At 42.4% G+C, this 19,686-nt stretch overlaps 1 protein-coding gene across 1 annotated transcript in view; it reads left to right on the top strand.

Moving 5' to 3' along the window:
• galnt9 (polypeptide N-acetylgalactosaminyltransferase 9) overlaps positions 1-19,686 on the top strand; it is a 74,992-nt gene that overhangs the window by 43,029 nt on the left and 12,277 nt on the right. The gene's annotated exons all lie outside the window — the stretch shown is intronic.

Raw genomic sequence — 19,686 nt, 5'->3', positions numbered from 1 at the left:
AGTTGTTGATGACCGTTCCGGAGCCTCTCGTAATTCCAAATAGACCCGAGTGGCTTTTACCCCGCATCGATAGCAGGTTCCTCTCGCCCTCAGCGACGACACAATCGTCTAGCCCCTCTTGTGTCTTTATCCGGCGCTTGTTCTGCTATTACCATCGCGCAATGACTCATCATTATGTATTATGTGCCAGCCGCCAACGGCCTCCCCCAAGGTTACATAGTGTTTTCTTATTCAGTAGAGCTGCTTATATACCTAACAAACCATGCAGCTGAGTTAGAGGCGGTTCGTGGGGGGGGAGATCAATTCAGCCACAGCCGCTAAATAAAGTCAGAACGACTCTATTAAAGCGTGTGATATAGCATAATGGTCAACTCTGGCTTTCTCCTTTTGGCTCGATCGCACCGGCTCCTCGTCTCTCTCTCTCTCTCTCTCGCGGTGGAATATTTACCTTTTTGATTCACGGAGTAGCACAGGAGCCGTGGGTGAACGCGGCCCTCGCACAATGCCTGCCGCAAATGCAATTACCTCTTTCCTGCTGTGAGGCGCGCGCGCGTGTGGAAATGAAACACACGCCGCAGAACGGGGGGCTATTCAGCACATGTGCAAGCTTGAATGGGTCCGCAGTCAACACGCCCCCCCCCCCCCCCCCCCTCCCCCCACCCCCCACCCCCCGGACCATTCATACTGTACAGCCGCTAATGGAATGGAGATGGGCTTCTGGCTCGCGGAGGAGGGCAATTACTCCTCGAAGGCTACGGCGGGCTCGGGCAGCTCGTTGCGAGCGACCCGGGCTGAGGAGTTGCCGGTCGGGATCGGCTTGATTGACAGGAACATGTTTAACAATTAGCCGGGACGGCTCTCAGCACCACCCGGCCTGCCCGGGACCATCGGCGCTACGGGGGGGGGGGGGGCTGATGAAAGGCGCGGTTCACACGGAAAGGTCACGCCGTATTTATAATTTACCGCAAGTTGCACGCTCGGCTCCCAGGATCCAAGGCGCTGGCCCTCTTTGTAAGCAGAGAGGAGGCTGGGACGCACGCGGATGGTCGTACACAACGGCGGTGATTGTTTTCTTTTTGTTTTGGTTTTTTTTGGAGTAAGAATGGAAGAGAATAAAATATAGCCAAGGGAAGAGAAACTAGATCAGAGACCTCACTGGAGGTTTCTGTGTCTTTATGTGTGAAATAATTTACAGTGAGTGAAAAGAAATGAGCGGAGAGAGAGATAGCAAGGCTAATCTGCAGAGGCCAAACGCACAGATATGTAAAAGACCTTCCCAGTATGATTCAGTGTAGGATTCATACTTCATCTGCAGCCATACTGTTGTTTGACACACATTCTATCAGTGTGACATCTGAATAGATTGCAGTCTCCCAAATCTTTATTATATATTAGCCAGAATCAACTGAGACATATTCGCACTGTTATTGTATCAGCCGCTGATGGCGATGAAGCTCGTTCAGCGGCACAACAGAATTAATAAAGCAATTTACACTCTTTTGCTACATCTGCCAGCGACGTGTGAATTGGATTTTTCAAATTTCTAAACCTTTGTTCATGCCATGTCTGAAAAATGAAAAGTCTGCGTACGGCGAGGCTGAGTTTGCAAACAGAGAAAAATGGTTAGGGATAGAAATGATGAATTCTGCCAGAAGTGTCAATACAAGTTTATCTTGTAATGCGTCTCCCACCCCGCCTCGCCGAGGCTCTGCTGATATAGCATCTCAGGAGACCAGAGCATTGCCTTTTATTTTCAAGTTCCTTTGGGCACGGGTATTATACTGTGGTAGCTCTGTCCTCAAATATAATCCTACATAAAATCCATCGAGGGTCGACCCTGGTGCCGGCGCACTTGCTAGCAGCAATGAAACCCAGTGTGGAATGAAGGTGTTTGGTCAGTTTACAGCACACAGAGGAGAGAGAAGATGGGAGAGAGAGGGGAAGACAAGCAACAGGAGGTTCATGAGTTGAATTTGAATCGGTGTCCTGGTGAGCATACAGTATGCACTGGGGTTTGACCGATATGGGTTATTGAAGGCCGATACTGATACCAGTATATATAGAAGTTGCCAATATTTATATTCAGTATTTTTAAAAAAGCCTGTCAGGGCGGTAATATGGAGTGACGTCTTTTACAATCTGAATGTAGATGGATTTATTATTTGAAAACTATGCATCCATCAGGACTTAATGAGGAGATGACACCTAACTGTTTTTTGTAATGTAGATTTACTTATGAACTTTTCTCTGCCCAGCTTTGACACTGTCATAGGACTTGTGTCATGTGACACTAATGGGCATTGATTGCTCTATATATAACAGGTGTGTGCCTCCATTCTAAGAAGCAAACAGGCTGATGACAGTCTAGGACCAAAACGTTTTTGTTTGTGCACTCTCTTGTGTTTGCACTGTTTCTCTCACCATGGAGCACTTTTTGTATTAAATGCTTTATCAGTAAGACCCGACATTCCCTCTTTAAATCAGTGTGCGAGTTTCTGCATCTCCTACCTATTCAGTATTTTCAAAATACAAGAAGAGTGATTCTTTTCTATTCTTGTCAGTGTGGAAAAGCTAATTGAATTCTTTTAGGGTTAGCAGCTCTTTAAAGGCAGGGTGACCCACTGCACTCACATCACTGCCTTTAAATGAAAAATGCATCTATAAAAAACATAACTGAACTAGTAAAGTAATGAATAAAACAAAAAATAAAAAATACAATTTCATTGCAGGTTTTATAGACTGTTGTTATGAAGCTGTGGTCAGGTGGGTGTGGTACTACTTACTATACAATGAATTTACATCATAAACATTTATGCCAGCCTAAAAAGAAGGGTCTTTCGTCATATGCTATTCCATGAATAGAAAGGTAAACTGAGTCTGGGTGGGTTTACCCCATACCAGGAAACCACTCAACATAGCAACTCACTTGTTTTCTGAACTCCATCAGACTCCGTCATAACAATCCAGTCACTTCCAAATTCAAGCTCAAACTCAAGTGTGATCTCATTGGGTGGGCCTGCTGGTCTTGACAACCATTAAAAAACTCAACAGGAACTCTTTTGTGAAATAATGAACCAAAAACCTTTACCATGGTTTTTGTTTTTTGGGCTGGTTCTGTCTCCATGGCCACCTGGGCCGGGCCTTGAGGCATCTGGTCATAATCTCTCTGTAGTGAGGAGAATGGAGCTAATTAAAGTCTAGCTGCACCACCAGCTAGCAGACAGGAGAGGGACATAATTACACTTCACTTGGTCCCCTCAGCATCCCAAGTGGAGTTATTACAGTTTGATTATATTCATTTTTTTTTTTATTATTTTATCCTTCATTTTTGTTTCAGTTTAGCAGTTCAGTTACATTTCAGATGGCATTTATTATTTTGGTTTAGATTTAAATGTTTTGTTAATTTCCAGTTTTATTCACTATGACTCAAAGTTTGAGTATTTTATATTTCAGACGGCATTTATTTTTATGACCTGTCACCATGGTACATGGTATGCAGGACATTACATCGTCATGGTGGCGTCTGTCTGTCTGTGTGTAGACACAATAACTCAAGAACAATACATGCTACAAACTTCCAAACTTCTAAACCACAGGTTCCCCCTACAGAGCAGATGATCTGATTAGATTTTGAAGCACCTTGCTGCATAAGTGTGCATGTGCATGCTTCTTGTTTTTGGCTTGGTTTTTATTCTTCATAAATGTTCAGTATAGGCAAAAAGCCACAAAAAAAAGCAGTTCAGCAGTATTAGCTTATTTATTTAGTTTTATTTAAAGTTTAAGTATTGCAGTGGTTCATGGTTAATCTGGGCCTATTCATCACAAGAGAATTCTGGCTCCAGTTGCCAAAACCCAAAAGACTAAAACTGAGAAGAATTCGGGTTGATTTATATTTAATTTGTTCGTTTTGAAGGCAGGCACTATGTCTCAGTTTCACTGCCTTTTTTCATTAAGTGCAGTTTGTATTTTTATTTAGTTCACTGAACACTTCTTCATGCTGAATTTTTGTCTTAGTTTTAGTTAAAGGAATAATCCACCCTAAGACTGTAAAAAAAAACAGCTATTGGTGACATACTTTGCATTTCTGTGCTCATTTTGTTGCTTGGTGGTGTATTTTTCTTATATTCCCATGGATAACTGGCCAAAAGTAGATGATGTGACTTCACATTGAGATATTTCCAGCTCAGCTACAATGGAGTTTGATAGGAGAAAATGTTTCAGCAATCTAAAACATTAACCATAAACTTAAGGTTTTAGCATCAGTCCCTCAGAATCAAAGAGCAAGGGGAGGAACAAGAGGTTCAATAATCATACAGGGAGAAATCCATCGTAGAAGAGGAGAGAGACCAGATTCTCCACCCACAGGAGCCTCAATAGACCACAATGGCCCTGGTGGCTATTGCTGCTCATGCTAACTTATTCCAAACCGCTGTTCCCAGAAAAAAAACAGACAGACAGCAAAACAAACATTTATTAATATGAAAAAAGTCATTTCAGGCATTAACTGTAACAACCCTGATCCACCAGTTGGAGAAAGTCCTGCCTCTTAACTTTTAAGCTAATTATCTGTTGACCAGGAAGAATTCAGTTACCAGTGAACCAGACAATTAAACACAGAGTTCATCTAGTGCTGCCTGCCACTCTCACTTTACAGTAAATGTAAACTTTTCTTCCGATGATAACTTCTCTCTGCTTGATGAAGAAAACAAAACTAACTGCAAACTCAGGATGAGTTAGTAACCATTATTTCTGGTGATTCAATAACAGGTGCTGCTTCAAAACAGTTGGTCAGATGTTGCTCCTAGTTTGTTCTGAGAACATCTGTCTCACTCGTAAAAATATGAAACCTGGACACTTTAATACACTTGGTTAACCTCACGAGCCATCTGGATGTGCAGCAAGCTCATGCTACAAAAGGACTCAAAGGAAGCCGGCAAACTCCAGATGGCTTGCTTTGTTAAAACTAGGAGTTTTTACCATACATTGTAGCATAATTGTACTCGGTTTTATAGTTGTGGTGTGTCTATATGATTATATATTCCACTTATGAGATGTTGAAGTAGTGGGAATTGTATTGTGCAGGTATATTTCATTCTTGTATTTATTAAGCTTTTAATACAGGGACTGATAGTATATTACAACTAAACATGGCAGATATTTTGAGTTGAATTATTTCCCATCCGAAAGTCAAAAGCCTTCAAGACCTATGTGAATATGAATATGAATTCTGCAGCTAGAGGCTCATTTTGCTTCTCTGGTATCAGTTTGTGGAACTGCCTCCCCCTCACAAATCAAAACATTCAAACATTATATTGGAACCAATTGAGAAGGGACCAGTATTACGACAATTCAGCTAGTGCCATATACCATATATCCTATGATCTTTTGATTGTATTTTTATTGTGTTTAGGATTGTCTGTCAAGTTATTATTTTTGTCTTCCATCAAGGAAATAACACTTGCTGTCCTTTTTGTATGTATTTTTCTATCTCCCAAATCAAATCAAATTGAATATACCCACAGTTCAGATGGTAAAATACATTCTGGATTTCAAGACAAACAACCAATCCGGAGAGCCTGTCCGAACCTCTGTCGTGTTTTCTTTGGACTCCTAGCGGCTGCGGCCCTCCACAGCAGAGGCAGTCACCTTGGAAAGGGCGGGAGAGTCGTTACGAGGCGGCATTAAGCCCCGGCCATCTGTGGTCACCGGCCATTCTGGCAGCTGCGAAATCACCGCCGTGCCCCGCGTGTCCATCAAGCAGCAAATGACGGAGGGCGCCGACCATATGCGAGCCCTCTCTCTCGACAAACTGAGTCGTTCCGAAGACGCGTACCCATCTTGGGCCGCTGAGGGATTCCGCCGTTGCAGTTTATCAAAACGGCAAAGAGGAATGCGGAGAATTATCGGGGGAAACGCCATAATGAGGAATGCTGTCGGAGCAAAAACCTGATCTCTTAGATACAGTACATCATGTATCGACTTCTCGATATGTAACTCTCATGTGACTTTCCTCTGCCGGCCACCGCGTCTCCTCCCCCGGCACGTGAACGATTAATTCTCTCAGAATGCTGTGACATGGGAGGAGCCATCTGCTTCTCATCAATACGCCCTGTGTAAAGGTAACAATAGAGGAGAGCATCAGCTATTGATCAAGCATTTGTCTTTTTCAACGCCTGCATTATTTAGCGGCTGGATCAATCAGGTTGGGGTTTAATGGACTGAGAGCGACTTACTCCATGGTTCATTATTGTATGTTGCAGCCTGCATCTGTCCCGGTGGGGAGGGGGGGGGGGGGGGGGGGGGGGCAAGAGTGAGAATAGATGCGAAGTGTAAAAAATGATCAGGTATTGTTTCAATTTAATTACTGCAGTTATTGTTTGGTTTTACTGGAGCATATGTTTCTGCGTCGGCGTGGCGTTCAATAGAGCAACATTTAAAAACATGTTCACGGTTTGCGTTTCTGCATCCGTGGATAATTCAACCGGAGTTACGCCGTCTTGTTATTTTAGGTCGGTGCGGATCCGGGCTGTATCAGTAATTCATGCTCCAACAGACGTGTGCGTTTGGAAAAGCATACTGAACGTCCCCCCCCCCCCCCCCCCCTTTAACAATGACATGCGGCCTTGCTCCTCGGGCCCCGGAACGGCGTTTTTGAAGAATGGCTCCGACTTGCCGAGCGTCAACGCGACCCGGAGAGGAGCTGCTAAGGCGTTCGGGGGCCAGAGGGACAAGTAATTAGACAGACCTTGTCACAGCGCACCTATTATTCATGTGTATCATAAACTTCATTAAAGACCTCTTTCGAGAGTGACTGCAGTTACTCCCACCTTTCTTTAAGCACATTTTGACAAGGCAGTTAAGATAATTTAAGATGGATTGTGCGTTTCACATTGTCCTGCTACTCAGGGTTTATAAATTGAATAAAAATGGCGAAGCATCAAAGCTCTCTCTCTCTCTCTCTCCGGGGAATACCAACATCAGGAAGTATCGCAAACTTTAACAAGCACAGATCCCACTCATTATCTAAGTACTAGTTAATCTGTTCACGTAATTGCCTCTGTTGGATGCCTCAGACTTATTTGGCAGAAAACTTGAAACGATCTGACAGGGCCGAAACATTTGAAGAGCGGCAAGACGCAGCGATTCAGGCCGCACCACTGCACCCAGTCAGCGAGCATATCAAAGGAAAAGAGGCAGCAACGGGATGGAATTAGCTTTTGACAGATGGGACAGTTAAAAGGGGCCCCAGCATCTACATCTCGCCGCCGACGTCCTCCGTCTTCTGGATGCGTGAGAAGGAGAGGCAGACAAAGAAAGGCATGAAAAGGAGAGACGGGCCCTAGGGAGCGGCTAATATCCAGGCTGGCCGGTGGAGGAGCAAGCCTTCAGTTCCCAAACGCTTTGAAACATCACTCATCGTAGGAGGAGGCTTCAGAGGAAGAGGGGAGCGGAGGAGCTTGACACGGCAATGTTCCAGTCCGAAATGAGATGTCCAACAATGGGGTACGGAGAGATCTGGAACGCTACTTGATCCCAGAAATGGCCGGAGCAGAAAGCAATCAACAGGTTTTCCCTGGAATGGATAGTACCAGATTATTGCCAGATAGATTGCCAACTGAATAGTTAAAAATTGACTGGCTGATTCCAACTGAAATGCGTCAGTCAGATTTTAAAGGTGCATTAAGGGTCAGAGCAAGTTCCCTGTGACATAGCACACAATCACCAGTGGGTTGATTGGGTTATTGATCAATACCAGTGACTCGACTATTACCAGGTGCAACTATGGTATTCGGTCCCCCGTGCACACACACACACACACACACACATTTTCAACAGCTCAAAGATGGAGGACGAGACGACGAGTGTTAGACGAGACATTTCGTTCTCAAGCCAAAAAAAGGAAAAACACTATTACATTGCATGGTGATATATCACTTCTTCACTCGACATTACTGTTGGATCTCTGCTCTAATTCAGCTAGCTTACTTCTTCTATTGTGAAAATGTGAGTTCACTATTTATGTCAATTACAGGCCACCGTAAGCTGTTGCCAGAGACCTGTCGATGTTGCAATTCCTTGTTCGCCAGTGGAGGTCGATAAAAGCCATAAATTACTTAATGCCCCTTTAACTATTCAATTGCCAATGTGAAATAAAAGCCTTTCACTTTTGTTCATCACAGCGGAGTGCTGCAGATCCTCTTTAATTTTTCATACACCGCCATTTGAAAATAAATGACACCCTGAAGAACTCTTACAAAATGATTGTTGGCATGAGAGTGAAATAGCGTTGTGGGTATGTGGGTCGCACAAAATAGTTATGTTTTTGATAAAACTGTCTGTGTTGAGTGATGCATTTCGGGTATTAAAATGGAGACGGTGTGTTCAAAGCCCTTCAGATCTTCAGATTATAATAGTACCTCTGTAGCTCCCTGTTGGTATTCCAGTCGCTCGCACAACAGCTTAGGAGACGGACTTACTAAGTGTTAACCATGTGATATTCACAGTTGGACCTGCCAGCACAGATGCTAACAGAATGGGAAATGAGAGTTTATGTGAATGCACAGACAATGCACAGATAGTAACACCAAGGCTGGTGCTACAGCAAGGAGAGAGGTTGTCTCCAAGCCTATTATGATTGCCTTGTCTGTGCTTAATAACAATCTTGTATGATTTTGTTATCAAACTGTCAGGACTTGGATAGCTTGACACTCGACAGGGAGCTCAAATTGAATCTTCACAAGTCACCCTGTCGCCCAAAATCAAAAGACACTGGCTTGATGCTTGTCTTTCTTTCCGTAAACTTAAAAAAAATGGATGTGAGGAGATATGAATATGCAGCCCGGATGCTCGGCGCTCCTAATCAGCATTCCATGGCATTTCTTTGAAACGGATGAGTCTTTTTGGGATATTACCCTGCAAGAGACGTCCCCTGGGTATAGAGATTCTAGAGGGGCGAGCATTTCAATTAAAAACAGGGAGTGTAAAATTCCCCAGACACAACCGAACGCACACAACTCATTATCTCAAGTGGCTAGAACAAGTCTGGGGATGGCTTTCTTCCCAGTTAATTGTGAAGATTTCGGTGTGAACTGTATGTATGCCCTGTGACACCGGTCGGCTGAAAGATCCACCTGGCTTTATTTAGAATAGATAAAAGGCCTTCCAATTCATTTGTCATCCACTTGTATCCATTGATTGTTTTACAGTGACATTATACAGCTTTTTGAAGCCTGGTACTAACACTGCCAGGGTTAGGGTTAGGGTTGTTGTCACTGGGGCCACCAATATTAAAATGCATGTACTCCTGGTACTGTAAAAGCTTTGGATAAATATGTCAGTCAAATGGCTGCTGTCTTGGAAGAACTTGTAATTCTGTTTTTGTTGATATTTTTACCTGAACTGAAGGTGTACATGGTCTTTTATTGCTAGAGCAAGTTCCATGACCCCAGGAGCCTTGAAACTCAATATAAATGACAGTAGTTGAAAAATGCATGGTCATCCATTCAGAAATAAGGCTGTTTTTCTAAATGTTCTGACCAAAGGGAGAGATAGTATGTTATGTATTATCTGCCCTGAGTGCTGAGGCATCCCTCTGGCCACTGCAGATTGAACAGTTTCCAATAGTGAGTCAGAAATAGTGTTGAGGAAACTGTAATTTACCAAACTACCAACTACCTCACAATGACAGAGATTACATTACATTTCAGCTACACTTTCAACCACTACTCCAAACTATGTCCATGCATAGATTTCATTCCAATAGTGCAAATTTAAATAAGTGCACTTGACTCCAGAGTGGTTACTTGGCTGAGAATGCGTAACCAGAAATGAATGGAAAATGCTTGGTGGAGGACTGTATCTTCCATAGCTTGATCGACAGGATAGACATTTGCATTGATTTGTTTATGTGTCAAGTACCGGGACTCCAAAATGTCAATTATCTGATTCCTATAGGAAGGAACCGCATTGATTTTCAGAACAGTGTGGAAAAGTCACGCTTGTGTGGGTGTGCACATGCTCAAACATGCACAGAGGGAACAGGTGCATTGGTAACCTTGTACAAAAAAAAAAGCAATTTCCAAAATGATACATAGTGTAGCATGGGATTCTCAAGAGGGCCACAACGAAAACATGCTTTAGAGCTTTATTGCGTCCTATAATGGGGGGGTTCAGGTGAGGGTTTTTTTTTTTTCTTTGAAATGTGTGCCATCGTGTTCAATCACCCAAGGGATGCTCACCCTAATACTATCCCTGGATGGGCTTATGGGGATGCTGCTTCCACTGTCACCGTCAGTCTGACAACCCCAGAGCAAAGGAAGATGTGTGTACACAATACCATTGCGCACCATCCAAGCGATGATCGAGCGATGGACAAAAAAATGACATTAACGAGAAATATTTCAACCCGAAGCACCTTAAGTGGCTGCATAAAAAAAGACGGAAAAAGGCGCAGAGCTGGAGTGCTTCCTCAAGAGGTCGGGTTCGAGAGGCTTGAGAGCGTTCCCCGACTGAAATCAACTGAAAAAAAGAAATGTCCCGGGAGAAGGAGAAGCCTCAGGACAGACCTTTAGCTCATTTGTGATTTTGAAGGAGGCAGAATGCTAGAATGTCTTCAAAATATACCCGATGAGTCAGTCCTTCAGTTCTCAGTAAAATAGCTTCAGATAATTTGGCCTTCGCTGGCATTCAAAATTAGAACGCAACCTGTGCCGAAAGGGACCTCACACCTATTGGTGGCTGTTTGCGGTCACGTTGAGTCCCTTTCGCTTCAGTCATGCATGCAGAATAGCCGAGAAAAGCGGAGATGAACTCTGGTTGACCCCCCCGGGCTACTGCTACAGCCATTTGGGCAAACCTGCGGCTTCTGTTTCGTTGCTGCAGGATAATTTTCCACCCTGTCTGTCAAATCAGTCAGCTGTCTAGCAAGATGAGGCAGAATATTAAGTCTGCATGACCTCAACCCGCCTTTTCATCATCTCAATCTGGGTTCCAAGCTGCTCTCCGGCTCCTTCTCTGCTGCCCTATTTTCCGTCTTGACCGCCGACTGAGAAAAGGCCTGAATAGGTAATATCACCCTTGTAAAGCAAATGTGCCATTAGTGGGGTTGAAAAGCAGAAAAGAGTATTGAAAAGAGTATTTTCAGAGGGGGCTCAAGTTTGATGTCGGGGGCCCAGGCTGCGGTCGAATAGTCTTTTTGCTTAGGAAGGTTCCTAACTGAGTGAAATGACCCGGAAGTATCTAAGTGGCAGCCATGATAAGAGCTGTTTGAATTCTCTAAATGCTAAGGAAAGGTGCTTCAGTGCTTCCTTAGTTAGCTCCTTTAGCATAGGATACACTGGACCATCCTTTACGAAAGGAAAGGAGATAATGCCGCCCCACAATTCCAAGTTACCGTTGCTTATTAAGCATTTTCCATCTTATGCCATAACTTGCTAATATGCTTATATGTTTTGAACAATATGTTAAACCCATAGGTGAACTACAGTATGAACGTTACGCTGCTGTTGTAAAATGATCAAAGTGAAGTTAACGTAGTGTAACCTATGCTCAGTTTGCATTGGTTATTTCTTCATTCTGAGCGTTGTTGTATTGCAGCCTTTAGGAATATCATTACAGTAATTAATTTTACTTCAGTCACAGATGCTGAAACCCTTGCCTTAATAAAGGCCTGTATCAGCCATAACAACTTCAAAGCACAATCAAGTCAACATTTCAAGGTGTTTACTGAGTTGTGTGGTGGTTCTTAAGCTATTATATGCATAGGCTTAATAATCAGATCATAATCAGCATTAACCATAACACAGAAGTCTGTCTTTCAAGAAAAAGGGATATGAGACGTTTTTAGCCAGATGATGTTTTTAATTCAAGATGTTTGAAACTTGAGAATGACGATATGTACAGTAGTAGATTTGTAGGTCTAACATGTTATGCCTATCTTGCATGAATTTAACAATTATTTCAATTGGGATTCATGTCGATAAATATGAGTGGACAGGAGGGTGATGTGAAAACCATTCTGTTTCACTTTTGTGACTGGTAGCCTATATTCCTTTTTTATTTCAATTCCAACCTTGGTGATGAAGCAATATTTTTCACCGGGTTGTCCACGTTTATATAGCCTGCATGAAGCAACACGGTAAGAACGCACGGGGCGAAGTATCTAAGTATCTTTTAGTAGTCCATCTCCGGAACATTGTAGTTTCACCACAGCAGACCCACGTCATTAACATCCGTCGTCGCATAATTACGTAGCCTAGTGTAAGTGCAGTCGGATTCTCTTAGCACCGCGGTTGTCTTTTCCTAAGCCCTTATGAATTCTCCTTCACACCTTGACCCCATGACGTTTTCCAACGAGGTCAAGGAAAAGTGGTTAGGAATAGGACGTATTTTTTTGACTATTCGACCGCAGCCCCAGTGTTGTGTCTGGGCTCAAATGGATGTTGAATATTTTTTGAATGCATAGTCGGGTTCGCAAATGTTTTGCAGCTTATAGTTGCATATCAACATTTGCGAAATGTGTGAAAAAGTTGTGTACAAATAAATCCAATTAATTTGTACAATTAATGAATTTCTTCCTGTGGGTGTCAGGTGATTGCCAGTAAGCAGAGTGTAACATAATGCAGCACTGATATGATAATGATATGAAAACACACAACTCGGGCACAAACACATGAGGATAAAACAAGAGACTTTGACAAAACCAAATCAAGGCTTCATGTTTACTGTGATGCATTATCTAGCTCACATGATTTCCAAGTCTGTGGAAGTTGTTTTTCATACTGTACAAGAATGAATGGCAGCAAACGGCGTCTCCTGAAGGGAGGAAAACAAGCCGTCCCATAGGAAAGATCTGCTGCTTAACATTACCTTTTCTTTATCTCAGACAAATATAGCATATCTCAATATTGTATGAAATTAGGATCGCTGATATGGAGCAGGAAAGAGATGGGACAGGAGCAATAAAGAGATGCACATGAGAATACTCATCAGCGTTCGTTGTAAGAAGCGCTCGAGACAAACAAGAGAAGCATATCTCATTTGTAGATGGCTATCAGATGGCTGATAGATTTCAGAGATGTTTCTCCTTAATGACCCATTAGAGACTTAGAATAGAATGAGAGCATATTAAGACGTGAGGGAAAAAAAAGACAGCGCTAAGAGAGAAGCATGATGTACCAAAGTGAGAGTGAGCTGTTTCCCAGGAGCAGATTTCAGTATGAGGAAATGGTCAAAAATCTCATCTATGTCTAGGAGAAGTAAATGAGAGGAAGAGGAGATCTTATTTATGATATTGCTTTCCTTTACTGTCAAGCCAAGGTGAAACGGATGTTTTTTATTTTGAAAGCAATCCTTCTTTGATCGTAAATATATGTGCTAGGGTTACACCGATGAACTGGTCTGCCAACATACAGTATCAGATGTCAGACATCAGCCAGTCAGTGTCGTCCACCTCCATTATGATGGATGTGATGCAATTGTTTGATTACACATTCATTGTATAATTAATCAATACTATACTCGTTGTCTATGGGAAGCCCTTAACCTGAAATTTTGATCAGATTCTACACAATATGTTGTGACAGTAGTATTCTTTTTATTAGTATGTTGGGTTTCAACAGAGTTTTAGTGTCCCATGACGGTCTAAATGCTGTTTCAGGCTTTTCACTAACTAGAATACAATTCTGGGGGAAACTCTTAATCCTTGGAATTTTTTGGAATTTTTTCATATGAAAATGGTCAAATTTGAATAGTATCTAGTATCTAGTATGTGCACTGGGCTTGCACTCTGCATGGATATGTGAGGTTAGTTTGTCTAGGGAGCAGCTCTCAGCAACAGAAGCACAAACGTCAGTATTTTGAATCATATAGAACTTGAGAAAACCCGCTTTTGTGCTACAGCACCTATGCATAACGCCCGTCACAGGTCCCTACTGGCTGAATGGAATTTACCCGTCATATTGATTATATTGTGTAATGGCGCTGATAGAAACCTGTTTACTGCTGTTAATAGCTCTTTATGCTTTTTATGGCTGATGTTTCCTGTAGCCCTGTGGAGCTTATCACGCAAATGGTCCAGGTCCAATTAACTAACTGCATGTACAGAGACAATTAAATTAAATTAGCAATTACATTACCACTACATCAAAGTGCTCCATATTAAGTGCTTCTTCTTAATGATGTAGTCTGCTTTTTTATGAAGGGTCAATGCCAAATGGACTTCACAAAAAATTTACTCCTAAGGACCTGCAGGGCAGGGTGTCAAAAGAGTAACTTAGAAGATAAAAATAATCATATCTGGTATTTTGATTTTATGATATTTATAAGTGCACAAATGAAGTAAAATAAGCAAGGGATGAACACAGACAGGAACACTATCTATTATATATCATTTGTATACTGTGTCTATATGTATTTTGGGGCTGTCTCATGTGATTTCACGAAGCTCCCCTTTTCCTATTTCTAGAATCCTCCTCCACTCCCATTCAATGCTGCCTGAGGAACAGCTTTGAGCTTGAAACCCGTTGCATAGCAGCATGTACACAAGCCTTTTCTGTGTTCATCCCTTGCACTTCTGTTCATTTGTGCACATATGGATTTGTATTCAAGGTACTTCATATCGGTTTATTGTTTATTTATCTTTGGGCTACCTTGGAAGACCTTTCCCAGCTGTTTTTTTATGTGGATTTTATGATATTCTCAAAATATCACAGCATTTAAAGGCACAATCTGTAAATGCAGAACAGTGCCCGCTGTTGAAACACTGTATCCCCAGTAGTGGCTTTGTTTACAGTAGTGTTTTATTGGATTGTAGACATTATCATTATCGTTATAATTTATGTATGTGTCAGCATGTGTTTTAAGGCTTACAAAGATTTGTTTACATTTGTAATATTTATAAAATATTACAGACCTGCATTGTGAGTTCCAGTGAATACAATAAGTTTCACAAAGCTTATATTTCATATGCAAGTCTTTAAGAACATACAGTATGTGAATATTCCCAAAGACATCATATCACCTCGCACAATGCTTTACTTCAGTATTATAAGCATCTTGATTCCAGGCAACAAATGTTCCTCTTCCATAGCAATGGCAGGTTTAATTAATACGGAACAAACACATCACAACATTACTAGCCCGCCTAGATGATCACACTTACAGATCAGTGATTTACCACACACAAGGACACGAGGCGAGAGCAATTCAGCGGCAAAGCTGCTCTCAGCGTGGCGGCAATGTGTCTTCCAGCCTGAACGCAAGGGCAAGCATCATTATTATGATTTTTGTGTCCAGGGAAAAGAGAAAAAAAAAGAAAAAAATCAGGCATTTGGTCTGATTTGTTTTGCTAATGCTTTGGCTGAAGCCCTAGTTCTGAAGATACAGGCAGGGGGATGGAGCGATAAGAAACCCTGGAATGTGACACACACCATTGAGCCAGCAGTCTGCTGAGCGCCACCTGTTTTCCCTCCGAATCATCAGAACTGGGGCTCTCTCATGTGTCGGAAAAGGTCAGATCAGCATTGATGATCCTCAAAGACAGATCTGACTCCCTGCAGACGCCATGTTCCATGTTGTTGTTAAATCAAGGAAGTTTGTTTTGCTCCAGCCTCCTCCTCCTCCTCCTCCTCCCCTGTTGTATAGTTAGTGGCTTCTGATGAGCCCTTTCCAGTGTGATTTGTGCTTATGTTCATACAACATCAGAAGGAATGGAGGAACAGCATGCCATCTAATTGCTACAACTTGGACGCGCTCATGTGTTTAACTTGGAACAGCCACACCCAAAGTCATTTTTATTTTGTGAATTTAAAATTGACCATAAACAAACTGCAGCAGACTTTGATCACTGCCCTTAAGTAGAGTTGGTTGTATTGTGCGAATACAATGGAAAATTTTTACTTTTATTTTCTTGGACTATCGACATCGGTGGAGTTGCTGCCACATTTCCACTTTATTGACGCACTTGCACAATTCATGATGACAAGAAGCATTACACCACATTCACATCATATTGGATTTATCATAAATACGAGCTGCCGACTGCGAAAAACGTGACGTCAGCCTCGTAGGTTCCAATATCTCCCGCTTTGTGTCACGAATTGCAAACGTGCGTCAATAAAGGCAGCAAGCACGGCAGCAAATCCACCGATGTCCATTTCCTTTGCTCCTCGAGGTCTTTCAGAAGAAGATGATATTAGTAGATTGTAAAATACTTTATGATTACAAGAAGGAGCGCCGCAGCAATCGACCTGACGATCGCCATCTTGGACGTGGGAGTTCCAGCGAGTTAAATATGTGAACGCTTCCAGGTGGTAGCAACAAGAGGTCTTCCTGTTCTTCTGTTCCTTCCAGTATGACGTGAATGTGGCATTAGGAACATCTTAGCCACCAGAAACACACACACACACATATACACACGCATATACGTACACCAGGGCTCGACATTGCAATTTGCCCGCTGGCCCAGACGCATATTTCCAGACCTCCGGGCCAGTATTAACCTTTTAAGTAGCCGACTCGGGCCAGACAAAATACATAATGTCACATAATTTTCTTGCAGTAATATAATGGTGCGTTGTTGCTAAATATTCTTTGAATTCGTCTGTATAACATTTAGCATTAGGTTAGGAGGGCCAGTGGCAAATTTACCTGAATGCCAAGCCCTGCACACACACAGTCAGTCACACTAATTACTCTGAAGGATATCAACGCTGATCAAGGTAAACAGCATAAGAATGCATACAGGTGGCTGACAGTCTCTCAGACTCTGCCTGCTCCCAGAGGTAAACAGAGCTTAGCATGTAAGATCCTACAGCAGCTCGACGTAATCAGCCATGCTATCCTGGGGGTTTTTGTTGCTGTTATTTGTTTTCTAACAAGAACGGAAAGTAAACTGATCTGCTGTTATCATCTGAAGTGACAGTGTTTGTTGCAGGTAATAATCGCTCACAGTTGGGAAAGTTACTTTCAAAAGACAGCAATCTGATGGCTTTCAGCTCCAGTACCTTTGCATTGCTTTGTCTCCAGAGTCTATATAATATGGAGTTTGATAAACAATACTAATTAAAACAATGTATACTGTAATTTGATTATCATTACTATCATCAGATACCACCTAAATTATTAAGGACATGTAAAAATATAATGTCATAATGTAAATTCCTTTTTCCTTCCAAACAGTAATACATCAAGTAGGCTAATCACCATTTTTTCCCATAACACATGTAATCTGATGACTGTTTTTGCAATAACTGTAAGGGAATCCCATTTTTGTAATTGCCAATGATGAAGACATGGGTGGAGTTGTGGATGTATTCAGCGTAACAGAAATGTAATATCTGGCCAATCCCAGCAATGATCTAGCCATTTCTTCAGGATCTTCTTCTACCAGTGCAGCTGGGAATTGTAGGAAATGAACACAATGACGAGCCACACCGGTTATTACACGGTCGCAGCACAGCAATCTCAGATAGACAGATAAAATCATCCGATATCCAGCTAAATGGGGAAAGAGGAAGAGTTAAACTGCGCGTAAAATTGAACCGCCTAGCCTACGTCTAGCGCTGTGAGCACTAGGCCAACATGAAGTGTTTTATCAACTGTCTGGCTGATGCAGCGGCCACAACATGTCCAAACATGTCATGTCAAAGCATCGCACGCTGGTTGACTAATCACCAGTGGGAGTCTTGTTTCAGAGGCAGTGGAGTCTGTTGCTGCCACCACAGAAAAACAAGTGAAAACTAGCTTAGTGCTAGTTTCAAGCTTGACACCTACCAACATAACAGATTAAATTATCAAACCCATGTTTGTTTACATTCAAAATTTCCCCCAAAAAATCCTAACATCTAGCCTATAAGATTATGAGAACATCACACAAATTCCAAAAATAAATAAGACCCAAGGCAACCTTGTACAATCTTGAAGTGCATGACACACAGCTCCCCTTGAATGTCTCTCCACACTTATTTCAAACCTAACCGCCACTATAAATGGCTTGATTAAAAATAGGAAGATGTGCACAATACTACGGAGATCTAAGGCAAACACAAGTTGTGGGAGCAAGGTACGTGATTCTAGTGTGGCATGGTGCTGATTACACTTTAATTTACAGAAAGCAAATTTGAGTAAGGACACATACTATCGTTTCACGCTGCAACACACTTACAATTAACTGAAAGCAGCCGCTCACTTGTACCCGAAAAAGCTCCAGTCAATACTGTCAATACTAGCCAAGTAGCCGGAGCTACCGTGTTGAGACGTTTGTGGTCCGGTCTTGGCTTCTCTCCCCGCTGAGAGCCTGCGATGGCTTCAGCTGGAGTCAAAGCAACACTTAGCCAACCTCTCCACATACAGTAGCCTCAGCTGCTACCATTAAATTAACTGAATGGACGTTAAGAGGAAAATAAACTGCGTTCAAACTGAAACCGCTGAAGACCAAAGAGGTCTCGAAAATAGGCTTTGTCATTTCTCCGTTTTGGTTTTTCTGCCACTTGAAGTGGAGAGAGACTTGAAGTAGGAATTTGGGCTCTGATTGGTCGAATCATGTTGGACAACTTTGCCCCCCAAAAAAGGACAACCTACACCAAATCCAACGCAGCTGTAGAAACTGGATGTGAATGAGAAAATAATCATTCTTCTCTTCATTACTGAATAAAGTACTTTTTTGTAAATGCATGGCTTCTGGCTTTTGAGTGCAGCCTAATGTGATGCAAAGGAACTATAACCTACTTCACAAGCTCAGTTAGCTATTGGGTTTCTGACCTTCTGGAAATGGCGGTTGAGAAAATATTGATCTTCAATTTGCTTTTAGTGCCGGGCAAGTTGGTAACTGCAATTACACATATACACGCCTTCAATTATCCAAGAGTGCTCCACATCCACAAGCACTCACACACAGATATGCGCACCAGCATTATGCACACACACGCAGACGCTATTGATTTTAAACGGGAAACCTGGATAAAGAAACCAAAGAAACACCGCATTACAAAGAGCTCAGCATGGTACACAAAGCATTCAGCGGAATCAACAGGGACTTAAGACTTACCATTAAGTTGGTATTGCAGCTACGCTTACATAAATGTGCTTACCATGAAGGCCATTGTGGAACGGCAGCGCTCGGCATGGGCAGCAGCAAAGCAGGTAAAGCCTGCTCTAAGTACTAATGGATTTCTTAGGCCCGGGTCACCGTGGATCATCAGCACTGGAGATGAGGGGTCAGCCAGTCGATTGAGATGACAAAGGTTAGGTCAGCCCAAGGGAACTACTCAACGACTGATACAGTGGAGACAATAAAGGGTTCCAGGATAACAGAGAGCAACAGAGGACAAACGCCTCAGATGCCTTTATTAAGGTGCAATTAAACACACGCCTTCGTACACTCTTGAGCATTACGGCAACATGTAAATTATGATAATTGGGACCTGGTAAATGTTTGATGGGGTCTCATTTCCATGAGCGCTGCACACTTGGCCATATGGCTGGAGGCTTACTGATTCAAACACCTTGCCTGCATGACGCCCACAGGAACATCAGTTTAAACAGCTTACTCCGGTGATTTGATTTGACTTTTTGCTGTCTTAACTAGTGTTCAGCTTGCACATGTTTACAGATGATGCTCCTGATGTTACTCTGCAACAGTTTTGGTCGGGTTATTGGATAATTGGATCGATCCGTATTCTGATACTG

The sequence above is a fragment of the Centroberyx affinis genome, unplaced genomic scaffold, assembly GCF_046629955.1.
Source record: "Centroberyx affinis isolate AG114_WGS23_722 - 3 ecotype Tasmania unplaced genomic scaffold, CSIRO-AGI_Caff_v1 ptg000719l_1, whole genome shotgun sequence".
In the NCBI taxonomy this organism is placed as follows: Eukaryota; Metazoa; Chordata; class Actinopteri; order Beryciformes; family Berycidae; genus Centroberyx; species Centroberyx affinis.
The sequence above is the reverse complement of the archived record's forward strand: the minus strand, read 5'-3'. Positions and strand labels throughout refer to the sequence as shown.